The 25,907-nt window shown below is 40.4% G+C and overlaps 1 long non-coding RNA gene across 4 annotated transcripts in view; it reads right to left on the bottom strand.

The window, feature by feature from the left end:
* Nucleotides 1-19,958, bottom strand: part of LOC139951453 (uncharacterized) — a 29,156-nt gene extending 9,198 nt beyond the window's left edge. For 2 of the 4 annotated variants that reach the window (XR_011787771.1, XR_011787774.1), the window contains exons 1-6: nucleotides 19,821-19,958; nucleotides 19,137-19,298; nucleotides 13,393-13,450; nucleotides 9,487-9,563; nucleotides 6,315-8,642; nucleotides 3,211-3,468 (exon numbers count right to left, since the gene is read on the bottom strand). This is a non-coding gene — a long non-coding RNA (uncharacterized lncRNA). The remainder of the gene's footprint in view (nucleotides 1-3,210; nucleotides 3,469-6,314; nucleotides 8,643-9,486; nucleotides 9,564-13,392; nucleotides 13,451-19,136; nucleotides 19,299-19,820) is intronic. The other 2 variants (XR_011787772.1, XR_011787773.1) reach the window with 2 other exon arrangements.
* Between the last annotated feature and the right edge of the window lie 5,949 nt (nucleotides 19,959-25,907).

The raw sequence follows: 25,907 nt of genomic DNA, 5'->3' as shown, positions 1-25,907 counted from the left end.
TGCCGACGCTTTGTCCCGGCTTTTGCAGGAAAAGATTCAATTCAAGCATGACCACGGGGCAGAGGACTATGTGCGTTTTGTAGCCATCTCTGCCACACCCAGTGCTATGACAACGAAACAAGTTGAAAGCGCATCCGCAGAGGATAAAGAGCTAGCAGAGTTAAGAGAAGCAGTTCGAACCGGCCACTTTGAAAACTGTAAGGCGTATGCGCCGATTGCAGGAGAGCTATGTGTCATCGGACAGCTGATATTACGTGGAACGTGTATCGTCTTACCACAGAAACTCAGACAACAAGCCTTAGCTCTTGCGCACGAGGGTCACCTTGGTATTGTGGGAATGAAGCAAAACCTTCGCACAAAAGATGGTGGCCAGGAATGGAAAAAGGTGCCGCAAAGTTCTGCAGATCGTGCCATGGATGTCAAATTGTAGCACGACCTGACCCCCTGAGCCACTGAGACCAACCACACTCCCTGACGGTCCTTGGCAGGACTTAGCAACTGATTTACTTGGACCATTTCCATCAGGACATTCCGTTCTAGTAGTTATTGAACTACAGCCGATACTATGAGTACCAGATACTGAGTTCCACTACCGCAGACAAAGTCATTGATTCCCTAGAGGAAATCTTCAGCCGTCATGAACTTCCAGTGACACTGAAATGCGACAATGGTCCACAGTTCCGTTCTCATGAGTTTCGCGAGTTCTGTGAGAACGGTATAGACCATGTCAAGGTCACAGCTAAGTGGGCTCAAGCGAATGGCGAAGTGGAACGCCAAAATGACTCAATCATGAAAAGAATCCGTATCGCACAGGCCGAAGGTCAAAACTGGCGAAAGGAACTACGAAAATATGTCACATGAGCTCAAATTTTCACAGGTTTGTTATTTTATGCATAATAGATGTTGAGATACAGAAGACTGGTCTTTGACAACTACCAATAGTTTCCACTGTCTTTAAATGATGCTGTTAAATATTCATCATCTCTATCTGTGTTTGTTAAAAACCTACATAACAGTTCCGTTCCTTGACTCTTTTTCAAGTTGTGTTGGTCTTGTCTCATCCAGAGCCCAGAGCACTTTGGTTAAACGAACAAGGTACCAATATTTGAGTACAAGAACATTTACTGGATAACCTGACATAGTCAGATATGGATGTTTGCCATGGACACCCAACAAAGACGCAATATAATGAGCTGAATCAAACATTGTAGGTACCACCTTAAACCAAGTCGAAATGAACAGTAACGATATTCTTCGTTTAAGTATCAACCGCCAGACACGCCCCCCCAAAAAAAAAATCAGAGGAACCACCTCAAACCATGTTGAAATGACCAAAATCAATATTTCCTTTACACTGTATGAGCCGCCAAACAAATGTTTTGCTGCATTAGGCCCGCCAGACAAACCCCCCCCCCCCCCCCCCCCGTGCCATGGGTTAACCATCAGAGTAACCACCTGAAACCATGTTGAAATGACCACATTGGAGGAACCACCTGAAACCAAAATGAAATGACCAGTAACAATATTCCCAATAAAAAGATCAACATCCGTACAAATTGTCTGCTGCATTTTGCCCGCCAGACACCCTCTATCCCCTCTCCCTGGGTTTACTATCTGAGAAAGTACCTGCAACCAAGTTGAAAATGACCAATAACACTATTCTTTAAACAAGTATCAACAACCAGACAGGCTGCCATACACCCCCCCCCCCCAACATCGGAGGAACCACCTGATGAAACAGTGCTGAAATGATTAAAAACACTATTTCCTAAACAACGTGTGAGCCGCCAGACAAATGTTTTGCTGCATTTAGGCCCACCAGACAACACCCTCCCCGCCCCCTGGGTTAAGCATCAGAGTAACCACCTGAAACCATGTTGAAATTACCAAAAAAAGTATACTAAATACATAGTATCAGCCACCAGACAATCATGACAATGCAGACACCCCCCACCCCCCTCACCCAACATTGGAGTAACCACTTGAAACCAAGTTGAATATGACCAGTAACACTATTCCCAATGAAAAGATCAACAGGCAGACAAATTGTCTGCATTTTGCCTGCCAGACACCCTCTATCCCCTCTCCCTGGGTTTACCATCTGAGAAAATACCTGCAACCAAGTTGAAATGACCAACAACACTAATCTCCATACAAGTATCACCCACCAGATCAATTGTCTGCTGCATTAGGCCAGCCAAACACACCCCTCCCCGTCACATCGGAGGAGCCCTATGAAACCATGTTTAAATGACCCCAAAAAACTATTCCCAATACAAAGTATCCTCTGCTTTGCTGCATTAGGCCTGCCATGGACAACACCGCCCCCCCCCCCACCATCGGAACCACCTGAAACCAAGTTCAAATGACCAATAACACCATTGCCAATGAAAAGTATCAACCACGAGGCAAATTGTCTGCTGCATTTTGCGCGCCCAGATACCTCCTCCGCCCCCTCCCTGGGTTTACCATCTGAGGAACTACCTCCCAGCAAGTCGAAATGACCAATAAAAACACTACTCTTCCAACCAGTATCAACAACCAAACAACATGTCTTCTGCATTAGGCCCGCCAGACACACCCCCTCCCTCCCCCAACATCGGAGGAGCTATCTGAAACCATGTTGAAATGACCAATAACACTATCCCAATGAAAAGCATCAACTGCTAGACAAATTGTCCGCTGCATTTTGCCCCAAGAGACACCCACCCCCTCCCCCTCTCTGGGTCAAAACCAAGTTGAATTGACCAATAACACTTTTCTCCATACAACATGTACAAGCATTAACTGCCAGACAAATTGTCTGCCACTTTAGGCCCCCCCCCCCCCCCCCACCCTCGGAGGAACCACTTGAAACCAAGTTGAATATGACCAGTAACTCTATTTTCAAAGAAAAGATCAACAGCCAGACAAGTTGTCTGCTCTTTTTTGCCTGCCAGACACCCTCTATCCACTCTCCTTGGGTTTGCCATCTGAGAAAGTACCTCCAACCAAGTTGAAATGACCAATAACACTATTCATCATACAATAAGTATCAACCACCAGACAAGTTTTCTGCTGCATTAGGCCTGCCAGACACATCCCCCCCCCCACATCAGAGTAGCCTAATAAAACCATGTTTAAATGACCCACAACACTAATCCCAATACAAAGTAACCTCTGCTTTGCTCGATTGTTGACTTTGATGGATTTGAATCTTGTAAAAGTTACCTCACACTCAGCCACAACAGCAATCTCATTGTATCCATTCTTCTGCAGGGTGTATTTTCCTCCAATTTCGTCGATTCTCAATCCCGACTGTGAGACGTCTCCCTACTTCGAGCCACCTTCTCACCGGACCTGGGCGAAGAATGCTTCTTCCTACACAGGGATGTCCTTGACACCTGTTTTGTCTTGGGCTTAGGAAAACGTCTTGAAAGTTTACTTGTGTGCGTGTTGACATTGGGATGTTAACGGCTACACTGGGATCTAGCTTGTAAATTATGTAAGAAGAAAGACAGACAAAAATCAGTTAATTTATTTTTGCAGATTACTAGATTGTTTAAAGACTAATTCTGTCATAGCGCTGACATGAACTAACAGTAAAACATGTATGAAGCTATTTACATGTAGTATTGTATTGGTCTGTCATGATGAATTTGGACTAATCTATGGCATGTGATTTAGGCCTAGATGTATGATACTTCACTGTGGCACCAAAGGCCTGATGTATTGTATTGGTCCCTCTTGATGAATTTTGAATATGGCATGGGATTTAGGCCTAGATGTATGTAAAAAGCACATCGAAAAAGAGTAAATGTACAACCATAAATCACTAAATAATATGGACACAATAAAACTCACTAAAATAACTAAACTGCACTAACAAAGTATTTAACTACTTACAAATGGTCAGATTTATCGGAACCTGAATTAGTATGCAATAAAATAATTGGTTGACTCAATTCACAGGATTTAAAGGCAGTGGACACTGTTGGTAATTATCAAAGACTAGCCTCCACAGTTGGTGTACCTCAACACATGTATAAAATAACTAACCTGTGAAAATTTGAGCTCAATCAGTCATCAAAGTTGCAAGATAATAATGAAAGAAAAAACACCCTTGTCACACGAAGTTGTGTGCGTTAGGACATGTTAGATGGTCGATTTTGAGACCTCAAGTTCTAAATCTGAGGTATCGAAATCAAATTCATGGAAAATTACTTCTTTCTCGAAAACTATGGCACTTCAGAGGGAGCCATTTCTCACAATGTTTTATACCATCAACCTCTCCCTACTACTCGTCACCAAGAAAAGATTTGTGCTGAACATTATTTTGAGTAATTACCAATAGTGTCCGACTGCCTTTAAGGGCACTTGAGCGGCTAAAAGATGCTATGTCAGATGTTTGGCCCCAAACATAAAAAAATAGATTTGTTTGAGTGAATGGTATTTCAAAGAGTATCACCTGCTCCAACGAAAAAAAGTTTAACTTTTACTTTCAATGGTCAGGAACCATTTTACAGAATGGTTTAGCCCATTTAGCCCATCAACAAAATAATGCGTTTGATGCGACAGGTTCAAAATATGAACCTGGGAATTGCTCCAGGATCTGTAAGTTTTTGTCCATTGTTCTTCGAAAAATATTCTAAATGGTGTTTTGAGTATTATGGAAGGCTGCATTAGACATTGCGGATTAAGTTCGTACCCTCAGAATTTGTGTCATGATTTTTAAAAGTGGTAAAGATGGGGCAATTCTGGTGACTAGCTGTCGAAATTGTATGTGTTGGACCAGATCAACTGTTTCCGATCAAAAGAATCTCGTAACCCTACGGCCTGGCGGCCATCGGGAGGAGAGTTACGTATCGCAACTAGTATGTGATGCTTAAGTGCTAGTTCCCAAGGTTCTGGAATTGGGTGAATGGGCTTTTGCAACTTTTCAAATTTGACTTTAAAGGCAGTGGACACTATTGGTAGTTACTCAAAAACATAATTAGCACAAAACCTTACTTGGTGCGGAGTAATGGGGAGAGGTTAATGGTAAAAAACATTTTGAGAAACGGCTCCCTCTGAAGTGCCATAGTTTTCGAGCAAGAAGTAATTTTCCACGAATTTGATTTCGAGACCTCAAATTTAGAACTGGAGGTCTCGAAATCAACCATCTAAACGCACACAACTTCGTGTGACAAGGGTGTTTTTTTTTTTCATTATCTCGCAAGTTCAATGACCAATTGAGCTCAAATTTTCACAGGTTTGTTATTTTATGCATATGTTGAGATACACTAACTGTGGGGACTAGTCTTTGACAATTACCAACAGTGTCCACTGCCTTTCAGCCACTCAGGTGCCCATAATAATTCTGCAAAACAACATCATCATCATTCAATCATACTCATAGACATAGTGCAACATTAAAGGAACACGTTGTCTTGGATCGGTCGAGTTGGTCTTTGAAAAGCGTTTGTAACCGTTTTTTATAAAATTCGAATGGGTAGAAAGATGTTGTAAAAGTAGAATACAATGATCCACACAAACATGCCTCGAAATTGCGTGGTTTTCCTTTTACCTCGTCGACTAACACGTCGGCCATTTATGGGGGTCAAAATTTTGACTCCCATAAAATGGCCGACCATGTTAGTTCGCATAGTAGAAGGAAAACCACGCAATTTCGAGGCAAACTTGTGTGGATCATTGTATTCTACTTTTAAAACATCTTTCCAACCATATGCATTTTATAAAAAACGGTTACAAACGCTTTTGTTTTGACCAACTCGTCCGATCCAAGGCAACGTGTTCCTTTAATACTGGTGTCAATCAAAATGCTCAGTCAGTAACTGTGAACCGAATTAACAAACTATTTTGTTGCCTACTACACTCAAGTTCCGCTAAATCTGACCATTTGGATAACTTTCCGTATGGCGCCACCACCTTTTCACTCATTTTTACAAAAAGGGATATATCAATCAGGTAAATTAGATACTATATTATTTTATTTCGAATGAAAAAGTGGTGGCGCCATACGGAAACTTTTCCGACCATTTTTGTAAAGTGTAACATAATCCTGAGTGACCATTTGTAAAGTGTTTAGGCATTTTATTGGTGCAGGTTAGATAATACTGCAGAAGTACTGTATCTGGTAATATTGCACATGTCTTATGATGTACACATGTACTGTGTACTATGCATTGGTAAGTAATGTACTTTACAAAGGAATATGCAAGTTAAAGTTGGGCAATTTCGAGTCAATAAAAGAAGTACTCTTGTTTGAACACTGATGACTGAAGTAAGGTACGCTACCAAAATAAATAATTTTGCTTTGGTTTTCCATAACATACCTTAATAGATCTTCTCTTGCCAGAATACTTATTGTAGGCCCTTACAATTATGAAAATACACACCAGCTGTGTGGTCCAGTTCACGGACCAGTTTCAGGATCTCCGCCGTTTCAGCAGCCGAGGAATACACCGCCAGTTGGTGGCGCTACAACATCAGGGTTCGAATTATCTGGGCGTTTTAGAAACGGCGAATGGATATAGCAGACTTTAAGTACTTTTGGATCCTGACCTGTAAAAATACCTGCGTTTCGAAAAGACCCTGGTATTTTCGAAACGGCGGACTGGAAACAACAGGTTTTCAGAGCACTACACTCACACTCACGCGATGCTGTTTGTTCAACTTACAAAATGGCCGCACAAACACACGCTGTGAGATAGCTGTGTTGTCAACTTAAAAAATGGCCGCCTGCTCGCATACTGGGGCGCGTATATAGGTCAGTGCGCGCTCTAGTTCTTATATATAACTCTATGGTTTGTGCTTGCTAAAAGTAGCTATATGAAATTGGGCACTGATGTTAATGCTACTGTACAAGTACATTGCATGGTTTGTTAATACTATCACAGGCAGTACGCATCTTAATTTAAAAAAAAAAACAATAAGGACTGAACACGTTTGGTTTTTGTCAAAGACCAGTATTCTTACTCGGTGTATCCGAACATATATGCATAAAGAAACAAGAATGTGGAAATTTGGACTCAACTGTTCATTGAAGTTGCAAGAAACTGATGAAAGAAAAAATCACCCTTGTTGTATAAAATAGTGTGCTTCTGGCCAATTTTTATATATATTATTTTAGTGAGAAATTATCTCTTTATAGGAAGTCGTTTCTCACAATGTTTTATACTATCAACAGTCTTCCGTTGCTCGTTACCAAATAATGTTTTATGCTAATAAAGGCCTATTTTGAGTAATTACCAAATGTGTACAGTGCCTTTAAAACAGTAAGTTAACTTTGTTCCTTGTTATAAGTTTTGCTTTTTATACAAACCCTACTATCCCATATAACATGGAAAGGGTTTGCTTTGTGTATGGCATCCTGTCACATAATTTGATAAAGGCATTAACAAGTCCACGGTGCTAATTCATTTAGGGGTTAGCACTGCATACCAGTTGATTATGAGTAATGGGGAGAGGGTGATAGTATAAAACTTTGTGAGCTCAAATTTTCTCAGGTTTGTTATTTTGTGCATATGTTGAGATACACCAACTGTGAAGACTAGTGTTTGACAATTACCAATAGTGTCCAGTGTCTTAAAAGCCAAGTTAAATAATTATACATCTGAGGTGGTTTAATACATTTAAAAGCAACTGGTACAACTGTAGCGTCATTGTTGCAGTTAATATGTATAAAACTCAAGGATAACAAAACAATAAAACCTGTTTAAAAAACTTCGGGATTGACGCCTTCTTCCGGTACTTTCTTATGGCTGATGCTTCTGGTGTGATGACCAGGAAACGCTGCAGAGAGCTCATCACCTTGGGATTTCTGTGGTGAACCCCAAGGTGATGGGATGACAGCATCTTTCCTTGGAGATTTCTCCGTTGATCGTGTTGGCGATGGAGGCTCTGAACCGACTGACTTTGGTGAAGCATTACCAAATTCATCACTGTGACAAAAATGACGTCGTCTGAGCGACTGGACTTCAAAATGGTGGACCTCACCAGTCTTATCTGACCTCTCCTTAGGATTTTGCTTGGTGACCACCTGAACCTCAAGATTCCCATTGGTGTTCTGGTCGGCAGACTATGGGGCTCTCTTGATGGGCTTGGGTACCATCACTATAGACTATGATTACAGGTGTTTTGGATGAGGCCTGATGAGCTGCTCGCAGTTTGAATCATACTCCCAATCAATCAAGTCAAGCGCCATCTAGAGGCTCGAGCCTGCTCAGTGATTTTTCTCCAGATGTTCCGGTCCAGCATGAAGGAGCGTAGTTCTTCAGCGCTGGTCAAGCCGATGTCTCATTTCAGTGTGTCTAGGTAGGAGAGTCATCTTCTCCCACGAGAAGCCTTGCCTTGGGTGGGCTCTCAGAGGATGATTGGGCAAGGGGCAAGCTCTGAGTGGCGGACACAGTGCCGAGCAAGCTTGAGGCGGCGTTCACGGATCTTCTCTGTAGCCTTTGGCCAGCCAGCATACAGATTGGAGTTTCTCATGTGGTCTTGCCAGGGGATGTTTAGGGTCATACGCTGCATCCTGGTGTAGCAACCATCCAGAGACTTCTCCATCCTGGTGGTTAGGGTCTAGGTCTCATCTCCGTATAGTAGCACTGACTCCACTGTTGTGACAAAAGGTGATCTTTTCACTCCCACTCCAGCGCTGCTGCGTGCTGCAGATGAAAATAAACATTACACAATAACTTTACATTTCTAATACAAGCAATTTGGACAGTAACAACAAGAATTTTTACTACTGGCACTACAATTATTTATTGTTAATAGGGTTATGGGTCAGTCAGTTTTTTAAACCCAGGATTTGAGCTGCCTCTAGCCATCGGGCTAGCTCGGTGGTCTAGTTGTAGGACATCTGCTTTAGCAATGCAAAGGTCGCGCGTTCAAATCCCACTCGAGTGATTTGCATACTATATTTGTTTTCACAGGGTACAGTGGTTAAAACACATCAGTGTAAAGGTTAAAAACAAATTATAAACCCAGAAATGGTTGAGTTAATAAATGCATTCTCATTCAGGGACAATCGATAAAAGGAATGACGATCTCAAAAACAAGTACAAAGTTGTATCTTTAAAGGGTTTTGGTACCTTTTGTATAACAATTTTGCCCATTACATAAATCCCTATGCACTGTGAATGATGTACATGTACTATACAATTTTAGCAACATTAGTTTTAAAGTTTTGCGAAGAAAACAAAAGGCAAAATCAAACAGCAAGGTTTTCAGGAGAGTAGCGTAAATACGTTTTACATGCTAAGATCACTTTTGTTTCATGAAACAAAAACTACTTTCATAATATTTTTTTACTCATGTCTCAAAACTTACAACCTCAGCAAGGCAAGTAATATTTTAGAAGCCTTCTACCACCATTATCTTCAAACCGGATAGTTTAATGTATATCTGTTGACATTGAGTTTTGTGTTGTACAAAAGGTATCCAAACCCTTAAGTACGGTGTTGCTGAGATGTAATCTTGAATAAGAAAAAAAACAGTGTCTCTTACAGAGTCTTCCTCCGCTTCCTGTTATCCTTCATTTGACTCTCCAGCTCAGCTCTTTTGCTCTCTTGGGTTTTGTGCAACTGAGAAAATGAGAAAACATTCATAATGTTATAATTTCTTTAGAGTGACCATTAGCATCGACGTCAATCTGTCTTGAAAGATGGGGGGAGGAACATCGTTAGTCATACCATCTACGGCGTGGGGTCCCGCCTCGCTTAAGGGCCCCAGGAAAATTTTAAGGCCATTTATGCTCTCTAGTGCAATCTTATGAGTCTGAGGGAAGATGTGCCCCATCTGAGATCTTGGAATTTAATGGCTATTTCGAGCTATGACAAATGATGCACCATTTAATTGCTATCCTGGTTATTAGCTAAAAACCAATTCAATTATAGCTGCGTATACAAATTATTTCTACATATAATGCTCAGACGGCGGTTCATTCCTAGCATCGTCAAGGGTGGATTAAGACAGGAAATTCTATAAAGGGGTTGGGGGCTTGTTGGTAGGGCAAACCAATTAAAGATGGAGCATGCTATAAAGCGGAACGCAAAACCTTTTTCGGCCTGGGCAAAACTTTGCATTCTAGATTCTCTGGTGCAAACTTAGGCCAATAGGCAAAACGAATGGAACAGAACATTTATAAAGCCTTTTAAATGTGAGCAGCAGTTGTATAACCTTTTTGGTTAACATCATCTTCATGTGCGGATCTATAAGCATGCTCGTATGAAACCTTTACGGCGTGGGTCGGGCCCGTTTAAGGGCCTGGGAACAGTTCACATTCTAGATGCTCTGTGGTGCAATCTTAGGGCAACTGTCAACAAGAGGCAAAAAGAATGGAATAGAGCAAAGCCTTTAAAATGTGAGCAGCAGTAGAACCTTTTGAGTTAACAGCATCTTCAAGTACGGATCTACATACATGACACAAGTTGTAGGGGGCAAATGAGTCCGGGCTCGCCTAAAGACTCTGGACACTATTGGTAATTTTCAAAGACCAGTCTTCTCACTTGGTGTATCTCAAAATGCCTAAAATAACAAACCTGTGAAAATCTGAGCTCAATCGGTCGTTGCGAGATATTAATGCACAAAACAAAAAAACACCTGTCACACAGAGTAGTGTGCTTTCAGATGCTTTATTTCGAGACCTGGCATTCTAAATCTGAGATCTTGAAATGAATTTCATGAAAAATTACTTCTTTCTCGGGAACTACGACACTTCAGAGGGAGCCGTTTCTCACAATGTTTGATACTATCAACCTCTCCCCATTGCACGTTACCAAGTGAGGTTTTAGGCTGATAATTATTTTGAGTCACTACCAATAGTGTCCACTGCCTTTAATCAGGCCTGGATCCTAGATGCTGTTTGGCTTCTCACACTATTGCTCAAACGTTGACAAAATTGCACCTCCCCCTTGAAACAGTGGAAGGGACTATCCCCCCTCCCCCCCCCCCATTTTTGAAGGGTGGAGGGCATAAACTCAAATGTTTGCCGTATCTAATGACTTGTCTTTATCTTGAAACTCAAGTATTGCACCGTATAAGACCAAACCCTGTGTCCCGTCAATGGCATCAATCATAATGTTTGAGCATTTGTGTGAGAAGCCAAACAGCATAGGGTCCAGGCCCGCTTATAGACGATGTGACCATGTTTACATTCAAACCACCCTCTGTTGACAAAACACTCTATACGTCATGTTTCGCCGGGCACCTGAGTTGCGCAGTCACAGTAAGATTGCGTACATTTTCTAGCTGGCTGCCAAAACACAAAGGTTTTGCCTGGCAGTATGCGCGCGAATCATGTTATGGTTTTTGTGTGATGTCAGAGGTCACATCGTCTATAGGCACGGGAAAATTCTGCATTTTAGATGCTCTGTGGTGCAATCTTTGGTCAATTTTGAGAGGGGGACGTTTGATATAGTGTCCCCCACCCTTCTAAAAAGTTGTGTCATTCTTAGGGGTCTTGTCAAAACTCATCCTGGACAGACCACATGACGAGGCTCGTCCGATGTCACATTTTTGTCGGACGGGCCACAGGATGGGAGTTCATATGGAACAAGGTTCCACACGATGAAATGTGTATTCCCGTCCGATACACAGTACCCAAGGCACCCCACTGAGCGCTCTGCGGTTTCACTGGCTCATTAAACACTAACTAAACAAACCTGGGGTTTGCGGTTTGGGGCAAGTCTGGACTGACTGTTTGGAGGTCACTGTAGGAAAGATTATACTAGCATAGCTCATGTAAACCGTTAACAGTGTTTTATTCTCCATTCCTAAATTGTATAGGTTTATAAAAATTAAACCAATGAAAAATATAAAGCATCAAATGAAAACTTATTGCAATATTGGTGAAATTATCCACCATCTTGAAAAATAACCACATGGATGCTAATCATGGCCACCCGTTCATACACAGGAAATTCCCTTCAAAGATTTATACCCTTCAAAAATGGACCATAACACTTCAAACTTGTTGGATTGTGGGGTGATGTTCCAAGGTTATTTATTGTCTAAATTACTTTCAGGATAATTTCTATTCAATCACGATGCATCAAAAGGGATACATCATTGTAAAGGTGCTGTTTAATAACATGGATTTCTCAAATAATTAGATTTTAATCTAAAGATTTTAAAAGGGGTTGTCCCACTAGATTGAATGGCACCAACATGCATAAACATAAAACTGACTGTTTATTGTGTTGATCCTAATTCATCATTTGACGTTTGTGACTTTTGTTTTAAGGAAATATATACTGTAAGAACCGTTTGCTTTTTAACATTTTATAATCACTGCGTACAATTTTGAAAATACCATTGTAAGATATCTATTTAAAATGCGTACATTTTAAGTGCATAAAACTTCTATCCTTTTGTTGATAATGAGTTAAATTAAGTATATATACTGTAATTAAAAACACCCCGACCGATTTAAACTTTGTAATGAACTGAGTTTTTTGGGGGGTTGATGCAACACAATTACATTCGAGTGCCTTCAAGTTTAAGTTGACCATTAATAGTGAAAGATACGAGAATCGGATCCGTCTCATTGTTCCAAACTCTAATAAAACAAGGTACCCCGTTTGTTCGAAAACTTTTCTTGTTGATATGTTGAAACTGATTCTCTAGGATCTCAAATAATTAAATAAGCTTTTATTGACGCAGAAGAACAACATAGACAATAAAGACAATTGCAATTTTGTCCACAGACTGAAATAAAAACGTTGAAACCCATCCTGTTAAAAAGTTACAAATTGAAATGCACAGAGAGCTTAAGATATGACCAATTTGTCTGTAGTAAATACTCAAGGTCATTGAAGCCCAGTGTGAAACCGCAAACTGGCCCTCGGGAGACCCCCTGCTTGTTTTCCAGTAGATAGCAATCTAAACACTCTGCGGTTTGTAAACAAATGATCTCTGGTGAAGGCCAGTCACTGCGAGCTCGTCCTATAGCCCGTCCGATAAAGTAATCACTACAAGGGAATTGAACATGGGACAGAAACCTGGTCCTGGACGGGCGCCCGTCCGTTGGCTGTCCAGGATGAGTTTTGACAAGGTCCCTTAGCCCCCAGGATTAATGCCCATGGCGAGACACAGGGTTGGTCTTACACAGTGCAATACTTTGGCTTCATGATCAAGGTGGTCAAAAAGATGGGGGGGGGGGGTACATTTGATATTGTGCCCCTCTCCCCTTGTCACACCCCACCCCCACCTATTTGATGCCCACCACCATTAGTAGAATTTGAAACTTTGTATGGTGGAATTATAACTATAAGAACATTTTGTGATAACACCGTGTGAGTCTCTTTTTGAATAGTGTTGGTTAGGAAAAGAACTATTGATTAAAGACTCATGTTTCTATTAATATACGCTGATCATCTACAGGAGAAAAATCATTAGAAAGACTGTACTTACCGTTTGTCTAGATGCTACTGCTCGCCGAATGTACTTCTGTAGGGCTTCTCTACGCAACCTACAATAGACAACAAATATCGGACAAATTTACATCAGCTGCTGTTAAACGAAGAAATTCAGTCTGAATGATCTACATGTGTAGTTGCATGTTTTGTGTGCATTTGATCACTAGCACTAGGCATAGTTAATTTTTTACAGTATTACATTTAACAATCACCAGTTTCTTAAAAGCTCAGAAATGCCTAGTTCATTTTGATGGGCCATAATAAATAATTTGCAGATATTAATTACCTATTTGTCTTTTTAAAGACAAATTTGTCTTTTTAAAGACAAATAAAGCACTTGTGTTTTAATCCAACGAAGTCTTTTGGGGAAAAAAGTACCTACATGTGAGGTGAAACTAAACATGGATTGGAAATCACTAACAAGGCAATACTTTTTTTAGAAACCTCTTTCATCAGTGAAAAGGGTACAAAAGAATTTAGGCTTTGCATGGTGAGGTATCAATTGTATTTGGTTTGCGGTAACAAACACCATGTGTGTTTCTACTTGCCAGGTAGAGTTTGTTCTTTAGAGAACTGTCTTGCTTTATTTTACTACCGCAAATAGTAGAATATCAGATTTTGGGGAAACTTGTTCTGAAAAGAACTGTCCTGCTTTGTAAATATACCCTGGCGCAGGTATAGAAAATTGGCTGGGACAACTACTTTAGCTTTATAGGATCATAATTAACTGCACTACCCCGGAGTCAGTCTCTTGACGATGGCTAGAGCAAGCTAGTCAAAATGTTGAGACCAATTCAAGAACTGAATAGTGATTTGGTTCCCTATTGGGCAATCCATATAGGCTTCTGCTTGCTTTTTGTTGATATGTCTCTAATTATTTTACTAATAATGCAAAAGTTATACATTTCTACTTATTGTTGCTGTGTGTTTTGAAGTTTTTAAAGCCTGGGTGAATAAATAAATAAACAAATAAATAAACTACTTGTCCTCTGCATTGTTCTCACTAAGCCTCTTCCTTGATTCAACCTCTTCCCTGCAAACAGCCAATCAAAACAAACAAAGCTCGGTAAATAACACCAAACTCACAAATCTCAACTCATGTTAATCCGGCATGGTTAGGCCTGTCGTCTTCTTGATACTCCAAGGGTTTATGAAGATGCACCAAAAATTCAATCCATACTCAATGATACTGCCTCTTGAAATACATAATTCTAAAAACACCCCCTTTCTGGAGCTCCAGCCCTGACCCCACCCGTCGACCTGGTATTCTTTTAAAACGTAAGAGCCCATAATTTAATAACAACAAGTATGCTAGTAGCTGGGTTAAACAACAGAGGAACCGCAGTTGAAATGACCAGATAGAGAAAGGACCAATAACACTATAATTAATACCAGTATCAGCCACCAGACTTGAGATTTGCTGAATTGGGCTCGCCAGACACCCCCCCCCCCCCCCCTCTCCTGGGTTAAACATCTGAGGAACCACCTAAAACCAAGTTGAAATGACCAATGATGACACTATTCCCAATACCAGTATCAGCCACCAGACAAAGGTTTTGCTGCATTAGGCCTGCCAGACCCCCCCACGTTAAATATCAGACCCCCTTGTAAACCAAGTTGAAATGACAAATGATGACACTATTCCCAATACCAGTATCAGCCGCCCGACAAAACATTTGCTGCATTTTTATTTATTTATTTATTTTAAATCTTTAGACATACACAATAGTTGCAAGTTGTACAGGGGCTGTCAAGGCTAAAACAAAAGTATAAAACTGTCATCAAAAGATGTGTAAAACCAGACCCCTGCCAACGATAAAAATATAATTATACAATATAAAAAGGTGATTGCACTGAAACATTTAAGAATCACACAATAGAAATCATTAAAACACAACAAAATCAGACTATTGAAAACACAAAACTACACCCACAACAAAACACCGCAGCGATAAGAGGAAGGGACAACAAGTGAAAATAATAAAAAACATAGAATGGACTAAAAAAACCCAGAAAAAATAAAATTGGCACAGAGTGCACCCTCACAGATTCATGCCAACCCACTGGGCTCGAGGACAATGATAGCAGAGAGCCTCCCCAAACACCACCCAAAAAGCACAAAGACCCCTTAGACAATTAAAACCACTAGCACTTTAAACATACTAAAAATTCCCCCCTCAGCTTCATACGAAAGGACTTGTACCCCTCCAAAATCAAAACATTCCTGGTATCCAAAGTGAGCTCTGAGAACATTTTAGGAAAGCGAACAATGGTAGAAAATTTATAAGCATCCGTCCTAGGTTTTAGGTGATGAAAAGTGAGCAATTCTGTGTGACGGGAGTTAACTTTAGACAGATTAGTTAAGTCATTCATAAAACTATACCGAGTGGACATCAACAGTTTTACAATAAAGCAAATGTTTAAAAAAATTCTTCTGTCAGACAGCAACATAAGACCCAGAGTCTTCAGTCTTTCTTGATAAGGCTGTTCCATATATGTTTGCCGAAGTATCATCCTGCTGGCTCTGCGCTGTACCGATTAGATTGATATGATGTGTTTTTTACGGTGAACCCACCAGACGGGTGAGCAGTAGTCCAAGATTGGCTGCACAAGAGTCTTGAACAAATGGAGCGATACGCACGAAGGACAGTTGCCAGAGATGAGGCGAATCAAACCAATCAGTCTATTACATTTTGAAGTAACAGCCTGCACTTGTAGATCCCAAGATAAGTTACTCTGGAATATACAGCCTAGAAGCTTGATGGAGTCCACACATTCCAGGGGGGAGTTTCCAAGATTGTATTCTGGTTTGCTCATACGTTGCCAAGTCAACCGTATCGATTTGCACTTGTCAGCATTTGAGCGCAAACAGTTCAATTTAGCCCAGTTAACTATAGTGTTTAGGTCCTTCTGAAGTAGAGAATCCGGCGCGTCAGTTGTAACATTTTTGAACTAAAATGTGTCATCTGCGTACTGTACAAGGTTTGAAGAAAGTTGAAGCTGAAGATCGTTCGCGTACAAAACAAAGAGCAGGGGGCAAAGTACAGAGCCCTGTGGCACTCCTGAACCGACCGGTAGCCAGTCTGAAGTAAAGCCTTTGTAGACAACTCGTTGCAGGCGGTTTGTTACAAACGACTCAATCCAGTCAAGAGCAGCACCCTTTATGTTGTAGCAAAGTTGGAGTTTCTTAACAAGAATATCGTGGCTTATAGTGTCAAACGCACGACTGAAATCTAAGGAGATTACATCCACTGCAGGTACCCGTGCGTCCAAAGATTGAAACCATCGAGAACTAGCTGACACCAATGCTGTAGAACAAGACCTCCCAGGAATGAACCCATGTTGCCGGTCAGCTACAAGTCCGTTGATTTGACAGTGGTTGAGAATTTGACGACACAAGATTTTTTCTAAAAGCTTGCAGATTATTGGAGTCAAAGAAACGGGTCTGTAATTGATCAAGTTGCTCTTTTCTCCTTTTTTGAAGACGGGCACTACATTAGCACGTTTCCACGCACTTGGAAGACAACCTGAAGCAAGAGTGTGGTTGTAAAAAGTTGTGAGAACAGGAACAATGGCTGGGGCAGCAAGTTTCAACATTTGGGCGCTAATACCATCAGGTCCATATGCTTTGTGTGCGGAAAGATTCCGAATCTCAGACGAAACTTGAGTTGAAGTGATGGAAAAACGTTCCAACGGGGGAAATTCCAACGTGGGAGAAGTGACACGGTCCTGGTCGGTGGATCCGGAGAAAAAACTGGCGAAAAGAGAGTTAAACTCATTTGCAATCCGAGATGGGTCACTTATATTTTCACCATTGATGAAATAAGAATTGGTAGATTGAGAAGATTTGCGTTTGGACTTCACAAAAGACCAGAAAGTTTTCCGATTATCTCTTTTCTTAAACAAATCAGTTACGAACTCACTGTACGCCCTTTTGGAGAGATTGCGTACTTTGTTCCTGACAAGTTTAAATTGTTTCCAAGCTGTCTCAGTTCCACTTACACGAGCTCGTTTAAACAACCTTTGCTTCTCAAGGATGAGCCGATGAAGTTCCTCGGTGATCCAGGGCTTAGCTCTCTTGCTACCTTTTCGGACAGGAACACACTCCTTGACGCAATTGAGGAAGAAATCACTGAACGTATCCCAAGCATCGTTAATGTCGTTGTAGTCAATCACTCCCCAAGGAACTGCAGCTAGCAAAGTCTGGAAATGAACAAGGTCCGTTTTGTGGTACTGGAAGGTTTCCCTGACACGACGTGGTAATTTTCCAGGCGACCCGCGAATTAGGGGCCCGCCATCCAGGGGCCCGCCAGACACCCCCCCCCCCCCCCCCCCGGGTTAAACATCAGAGGAACAGCCTGAAACGCAGTTGAAATGACCATAGAGAATTAGGACGATTAACACTATTCTTAATACCAGTAATCAGCTGCCTGACAGAAGTTTTGCTGCATTGGGCCCGCCCGACACCCCCCCCCCCTACTTAAGTAAACATCAGAGGAACCACCTCAAACAAAGTTGAAATGACCAATGACACTATTCTCCAAACCAGTATCAGCCGCCAGACAAGGTTTTTGCTGCATTGGGCCCGCCAGACTCCTCCTCTCCCAACCCCCAGGTTAAACATCGGAGGAGCCACATAAACCAAGTTGAAATGACCAATAACACCATTCCCTATACAAAGTTGGGGGGGAGCAGAGCGTCTGCCAGGCCAAATGCAGCAAAACATTTGTCTGGCGGGTGACACTTTGTTTTTGGAAAAGTGTTTTTGGTCATTTCCACTCGGTTGCAGGTGGTTCCTCCGATATTATGTCAAAGGGGCGGAGGAGCGGGATGTCTGCAGGCCTAAGCGGTTTGTCTAGCAGTTCATACATGTGGATGTAAAGGGTTTTAAACCAGAAAGGGCTTTCAACCTTTTTCAGTTGCTCAGATCTCATGGTGTTATCTCCTTTCATAAATTTTGAACAAAAGGTTGTATAAACCTAGAGTTTTCAAAGTAGCAGAGTATAGCTTTTGCTCTTTTCAGATTTCCAAAAATTAAATAAAAAATGACAAGGGTCGAAAGACAACTCATTTTGCCTTAAAGCATCATTGTACAAACTTAAAGTCACCTGGAAGTACAATTTTTTCTTTCAAACATAAGAGTATATAATTTTTTTAGTAATTGTTTGTCACGATATATATGTTAAAAAAATATATAAAGTTGTTTGGGGGGCTGACTCCGCCTACCCCTTTTGTGACGCCATTCGAGGCAGACTTTGCCTGCAATGCGTATAATAAACACACGTGCAAAGTACATGTACGTCCAAGTCGTGAGTTGGTACATTTCAAAAAGTGTTTTTCTGCATTCAGCAGCAATACACCTGGTCGGCATTGCCGGAAAAAAACATTTTTGTTTGTTTTTAAAAGTACAAACTCACGACTTGGTCCGTACATTTTGCAATTGTGTTTACTCTACGCATTACAGGCAAAGTCTGCCTCGATTGACGTCACGAACAGCGCCTTCTCGGGTCGGGGTCTACTGTTAAATTTGTAAATAACATAAGAACTGATTTTTTAAAACCTTAGTTAACTGATTCACATTCCACTCATCAAAACACATTAGTGACAAAAGCTTTATTTTTAAAAAATACCACTTCCAGGTAACTTTAAGAGCCCAATAAAACTTCTGCCCACAAATTAATCACAGAAGATGTTCAACTGCCTCACTGGCTGATGACCATTATGCAATACAAGACCTACCATTGGAACTAGTTGTGGTATTGGCAGTCTGTTTTTCAGCTGAAGTGCCAGGCGGAACATGTCAGTACTGGGCAGGCCCGCCCACCGTCGCCCACCATGGCTACAACACTGATCATCACCAATGAAGGTAAGTATTACAGTTCCAACATCAAGAGTACTGTACTGTAAACAAAAAAGGTGAAAGCAAATGAGAAAATTGGAAAGAAGTTGTTCAATCTTCACTTACCTTCATCCATTGTTGAAATGAACGAGCTTTACCACTGATTGGTGATGTCTTTACCTCTTCCACAGAATAGAAGAAGCAGGCGTGGGTAAACAAAGCACACATCACATATCCGTAGACAACGAAACAGGCCTAGGCCTAGTGTCAATTATTATAAAAAAAATTTTTATAGGTAATACAGCATGTACACAAAACAATGAGATCAACTGGATTATTATTAGGCCCAAAGAGAAGAAACACAGCACTAGTAACCTTAATAATCAACCACTTGATGATTGGGTACTCCGGAACTTCTGTAACTACGGTAAAACACTACCATATCGTAACTGGTAAATAACAAACTTTCCCATGCACGCAGCAAACCATCAATGATTGATCATCACACTGATCACGAGCCCCATACTTAAAAAATACCAATATCCCATCTTTAGAGATAACAAAAGAAGAAAAGTCCTACTCACTTCTATACTGCACGCACGGGCGAGAATTAACTGGTTGATGGATGAAGAATAATCTGTAATTTTTAAGGCGATTTCGTGAAATTATTGGAGAACATTGGTGAAGAACAATTGGCGATATAATTTGAATCATAATGAAATTAGCCTGTCAATAGAGGGCGCTATCAAAGTTCAATTTGTATGACTTTTTCCAATATTTTTGTGCAGAAATCCAGCCTTCTATTTATTTGGTCGTTATCATACAGCATTTTTCATAATACATATGAGCAGTGGAATGTATTGCCTGCCAGGAAATAGACTGGAACGTAGGCCTAATTTCATTATGCCTGGAAGCACAAACACTTGCTAAGCACAGAAAAATAGCTTAAAGGCAGTGGACACTATTGGTAATTACTCAAAATAATTATTAGCATAAAACCTTACTTGGTAATGAGTAATGGGGAGAGGTTCGTAGTATAAAAGATTGTGGGAAACGGCTCCCTCTGAAGTGGGTAGTTTTCGAGAAAGAAGTAATTTTCCACGAATTTGATTTCGAGACCTCAAGTTTAGAATTTGAGGTCCCGAAATCAAGCATCTGAAAGCACACAATTTTGCGTGACAAGGGTGTTTTTTTCTTTCATAGTTATCTCGCAACTCCGACGACCAATCGAGCCCAAATTTTCACAGGTTTGTTATTATATGCATATTATGTTGAGATACAGCAAGTGGGAAGACTGGTCTTTGACAATTACCAATAGTGTCCAATGGCTTCTGGCGACCCCAAAATTTAATGTAAGAAGCGTCACTGCGGTAATGCTTCTCAGATTGTGTTTCTATAGGAACTATTCTTCCCATTATGACAATGAAACTCTGAAAAACCAGTGGAAAAAAATCTAAGTGGTAAGAAGTACGACAGCTTTGGATAGTACAATGCATCGTTTAAGAAGTACATTTACGTCCGGGTATGGAAAACGGGGTACCACTTTTTATTCCCTCCCCTCCCCCCCCCCCCCCAAATTGAATATAAAAGCATTACCGCAGTAACGCTTCTCGGATTGTATCCCTATTGTATCCTAATTTGACTAAATTCTTTCCAGTTGGACCATATTGAACTCTGGAATGCCATAAAACTGTATACATGCGGTGAGGAGTAGGGCCTATAGCAGTTGGATAGTAGGCCCTACAGTGCAAGTTTTAGATAAAAAAATTATACTTCGCTTCCTGTTACAAACGCTTGACCCCCCCCCCCCCTCCCCGATCATAACACGCATTACCGCGGTAATGCTTTTCAGATTATATTCCTATTGGGATTATCCTTCCTATTTTTATTCTCCCAAATAATTAAAATGAGAAGCGTTAAAGGGAAGGTACACGTTTGGTAATTACTCAAAACAATTAACTTAAAAACTGACTTGGTAACGAGCATTGGAGAGCGGTTGTTCATGGTATAAAACATTCTGGGAAACGACTCCCTCCGAAGTAACGTAATTTTTGAGAAAGGGGTTATTTCTAACTAAAATATTAAAAGACTTCTAGCTAGAAGTATTTTATTCCTAGCTGCAAGCACACCAAATGTTTTCTCGCAACTTCGATGGCCAATTGAGCCCAAATTATGACAGGCTTGTTATTTTATGCTTATGATGGGATACACCAAGTGAGAATACTGGTCTTTGACAATTACCAAACGTGTACAGTGCCTTTATTGCCTCCCAGATTGTATTCCTATAGATAATATTCAACTTTCAAATAATGGGTCAGTTAAAACTTATAACTGCGGTGAAGCTTAGTAAACAGCTTTAGATAATCGCATTTTGAGAAACATTTCATCTTTTTTGTACATTATGGGGATGAAAAAGGTGTAACAATTTTGAACCCCTCTCACAAATTGAACATAAGAATCGTTACAGCGGTAACGCTTTCCAGCTTGTATTCCTATATAAAGGGAAAATTCTTTCCATGTTGACACAAATTACACAGGTTTTTAAAAACGCAATCACTTTTTGAAATGTTTTGTTGCAGATTAATTCTATGTTTGAAGTTCTGGCATAAAGAATCGTTAACCAACGGTCTTTAAAACAAACACTTCTCAAAACAGATGTTTTACTGTGTACTATCTCTTTAATAAAACTTCCACCGTGCAAAGTTTCAAATCATATCAAAGGAAATTACTGACTGGGCAAATTGTAAATGATTTTGGGGTGAACAAAGACAAATTCACTGGAGTGGGATACAAACCAAATAACTTAAGGTTTTTCCGGATTTTTTATAGGTTAACAAATCATAATTCACACAGGCCCCTTTTCCTTTGACATTTTGACAAAACAATGCACGGTTGTTTTACAGGGCAGGGGTATTTCTACTATTTTTTACAATGATCAGTCTACATCACACAGTTGTTTCCTGTTTCACATGACCAATGCATTTATTTTACTCAAAAGCCATACTTGTACACTGAATGTTAAGCTCTATTTTTCTCTGCCTCAATAAACAGCTTTGTTTATTGGTTATCCTTTACAAAACCAATTGTTTGTACTTGATTTCATGAAGATAAATGTAAGTTTGAATGAATAAAACCTGGCAACACAAATTGAACATTTTAAAACTTACTATAGCTTAGACCTAATGGCAAAAGAAAACACTTCAAAGTAAAGTGATTGATAATTATGTTAATGAGCATTACCAGCAATGACATACGGATACTAAAAATAACATAATGCCAGGGAGCTGATACACAGTCGAGTTATGATAATGCATTAAAGTTAATAAACTGCAAACTAAGAAAGATTAGACGGAAGTTTTACTGAAAATTCATGAAATTTATAAAAATCCATTCATAAATACCCAAGACAGTTTCGCTACTCCTATTGGTTGAGAGCGCTACACCTGAGGTGTTTAAATGGTTGAGAATGACCAGGGCCCAATTTTATGGCTCTGCTTACCGCCGAATTCCGCGCTTACCATCACGATTCCCCGCTTACGTGCAAGCGCCAAATTTCTGAGGTAGGCTTTTAAGCGTAGAATGCCTAGAAGCGTGGAGTAGGCTTGCGCAAAAGCCAAAATTCGTCGCAAGCCCGTGAAATACACTTGCCATATACACAGAATTCACTGCTTCCGTAAGCGCTGATTCTTTGCTTACGGCAAGCAGAGCCATGATATTGGGCCCAGCTGGAGCTGTTTATAACCAGCTTTCTGTGCTAGCCTTTTAAGCAGATAATGCATAGAAACGTGGAGTTACCATCACGATTCCCCGCTTACGTGCAAGCGCCAAATTTCTGAGGTAGGCTTTTAAGCGTAGAATGCTTAGAAACGTGGAGTAGGCATGTGCAAAAGCCAAAATACGCCGCTAACTTGTGAAATACGCTTGCCGTATACACAGAATTCCCTGCTTCCGTAAGCGCTGATTCTCTGCTTATCGTAAGCAGTGCCATGAAATTGGGCCCAGCTGGAGCTGTTTATAACCAGCTTTCTGTGCTAGCCTTTAAAGCGTAGAATGCCTAGAAACATGGAGTAGGCACGCACAAAAGCCAAAATTTGCCGCTAACCCGTGAAATATGCTTGCTGTATACACAGAATTCCCTGCTTCCGTAAGCGCTGATTCTCTGCTTATCGTAAGCAGTGCCATGAAATTGGGCCCAGCTGGAGCTGTTTATAACCGGCTTTATGTGCTAGCCTTTAAAGCGTAGAATGCCTAGAAACATGGAGTAGGCACGCACAAAAGCCAAAATTTGCCGCTAACCCGTGAAATATGCTTGCTGTATACACAGAATTCCCTGCTTCGGAGAGCGCTGATTCTCTGCTTACTGTAAGCAGTGCCATGAAATTGGGCCCAGCTGGAGCTGTTTATAACCGGTTTTATGTGCTAGCCTTTCAAGCGTAGAATGCCTAGAAACGTCATGCGCAAAAGCCAAAATTCGCCGCTAACCAGTGAAATACGCTTGCCGTATACACAGAATTCCCTGCTACCGTAAGCGCTGATTCTCTGCCTACCGTAAGCAGTGCCATGAAATTGGGCCCAGCTGGAGCCGTTTATAACCGGATTTCATTGCTAGCCTTTTAAGCGCAGAATGCCTAGAAATGTGGAGTAGGCACGCGCAAAAGCCAAAATTTTCCGCTAACCTGTGAAGTACGCTTGCCGTATACACAGAATTCCCTGCTTCGGTAAGCACTGATTCTCTGCTTACTGTAAGTAGAGCCATGAAATTGGGCCCAGCTGGAGCTGTTTATAACCGGCTGGCTTCCGCGTGTCAGGCTTGCACGTACGCCAATATACTCATGCCAAACACGCAATTCATAGCTTTTAGTAACAGGGCGTAATGTAAGTGCGCACACATATCTATTTCTAAGCGCGCTTTTTAACAAAAGGGCATTACTATTAATGGGAATAAAAGAGTAGTGACTTGTTCTTAAACGTATGTTGCCGTGCAATAAAGGCCCTCGCCATCTGCTCGGGCCTTTATCACCTGGCAATGACCCTGCTGGTTTTAAAAGGCCAATAAAGAACTCGTCGCTTCCCTTTTGTTCCCCTATCAAACGTCCATCAATTGAACAGATAAACAGTTCTTGAACTTGGTTCATGATCTGCTCTAATGAACATGTTATGAACTGTTTTAGGCATGGTCATTGACTGATCATGAACATTCTTGAAAGTTCATCGAGCCTGATGGGGTTACTGGTTAAATGCATAGAGCTATATATACATACGTATATACAGCTGTATTGTTTGATGACAATTAGTTAACAACAGGGTGGACCACGTGAAGGTTGTCATCTCCCACCCCACAAAAGGGATCGTAATAAATTTGAGTGTGTAACCACTACAACAATTGCTTATTTGTAATGTTACCCCTCTCTGAAAATTATTTATCACTATTATTTTATATTATTATTATAATATAAAATCTTGTTCATGAGTACTCTATTCAGCTAAGACAATGCCATGACCTTTGTAATTATTAATTCTTGTTAATGAGTACTCTATACAGCTAAGACAATGTCATGACCTTTGTAATTATAAAACCTTGTCAATGAGTACTCTATACAGCTAAGACAATGTCATGACCTTTGTAATTATAAAACCTTGTTAATGAGTACTCTATACAGATAATGTCATGACCTTTGAAATTATTCAACCTTGTTAATGAGTACTCTATACAGCTAAACAATGTCAATAGCTGTGTAACTAAATAACCTCGTTAATGAGTACCCTATGACATTGTCAACACCTTTGTAGTTTAATCACCTCGTTAATGAGTACTCTATGACAATGTCATTCCCTTTGTAATTAATTAACCTCGTTAATGAGTACTCTATGACATTGTCATTCCCTTTGTAATTAAATAACCTCGTTAATGAGTACTCTATGACATTGTCATTCCCTTTGTAATTAATTAACCTCGTTAATGAGTACTCTATGACATTGTCATTCCCTTTGTAATTAATATAACCTCGTTAATGAGTACCCTATGACATTGTCAATACCTTTGTAATTAAATCATCTCATTGGTGAGTACTCTATGACATTGCCATTCCCTTTGTAATTAATTAACCTCGTTAATGAGTTCTCTATGACATTGTCATCACCTTTGTAATTAATATAACCTCGTTAATGAGTACTCTATGACATTGTCAATACCTTTGTAATTGAATCATCTCATTGGTGAGTACTCTATGACATTGCCATTCCCTTTGTAATTAATTAACCTCGTTAATGAGTACTCTATGACATTGTCATCACCTTTGTAATTAATATAACCTCGTTAATGAGTACTCTATGACATTGTCAATACCTTTGTAATTAAATCATCTCATTGGTGAGTACTCTATGACATTGTCATGACCTTTGTAATTAAATAACCTCGTTAATGAGTACTCTGTGACATTGTCATTCCCTTTGTAATTAATTAACCTCGTTAATGAGTACTCTATGACATTGTCATAACCTTTGTAATTAAATAACCTCGTTAATGAGTACTCTATGACATTGCCATTCCCTTTGTAATTAAATAACCTTGTTAATGAGTACCCTATGACATTGTCATGACCCTTGTACTTAAATAAACTCGTTTAATGAGTACTCTTAACCAACCTCCATTTTCACACGACACAATGGCA

This window comes from Asterias amurensis, chromosome 19 (genome assembly GCF_032118995.1).
Source record: "Asterias amurensis chromosome 19, ASM3211899v1".
Lineage (NCBI taxonomy): Eukaryota > Metazoa > Echinodermata > Asteroidea > Forcipulatida > Asteriidae > Asterias > Asterias amurensis.
This window is presented reverse-complemented; position numbering and strand designations above follow the sequence as displayed.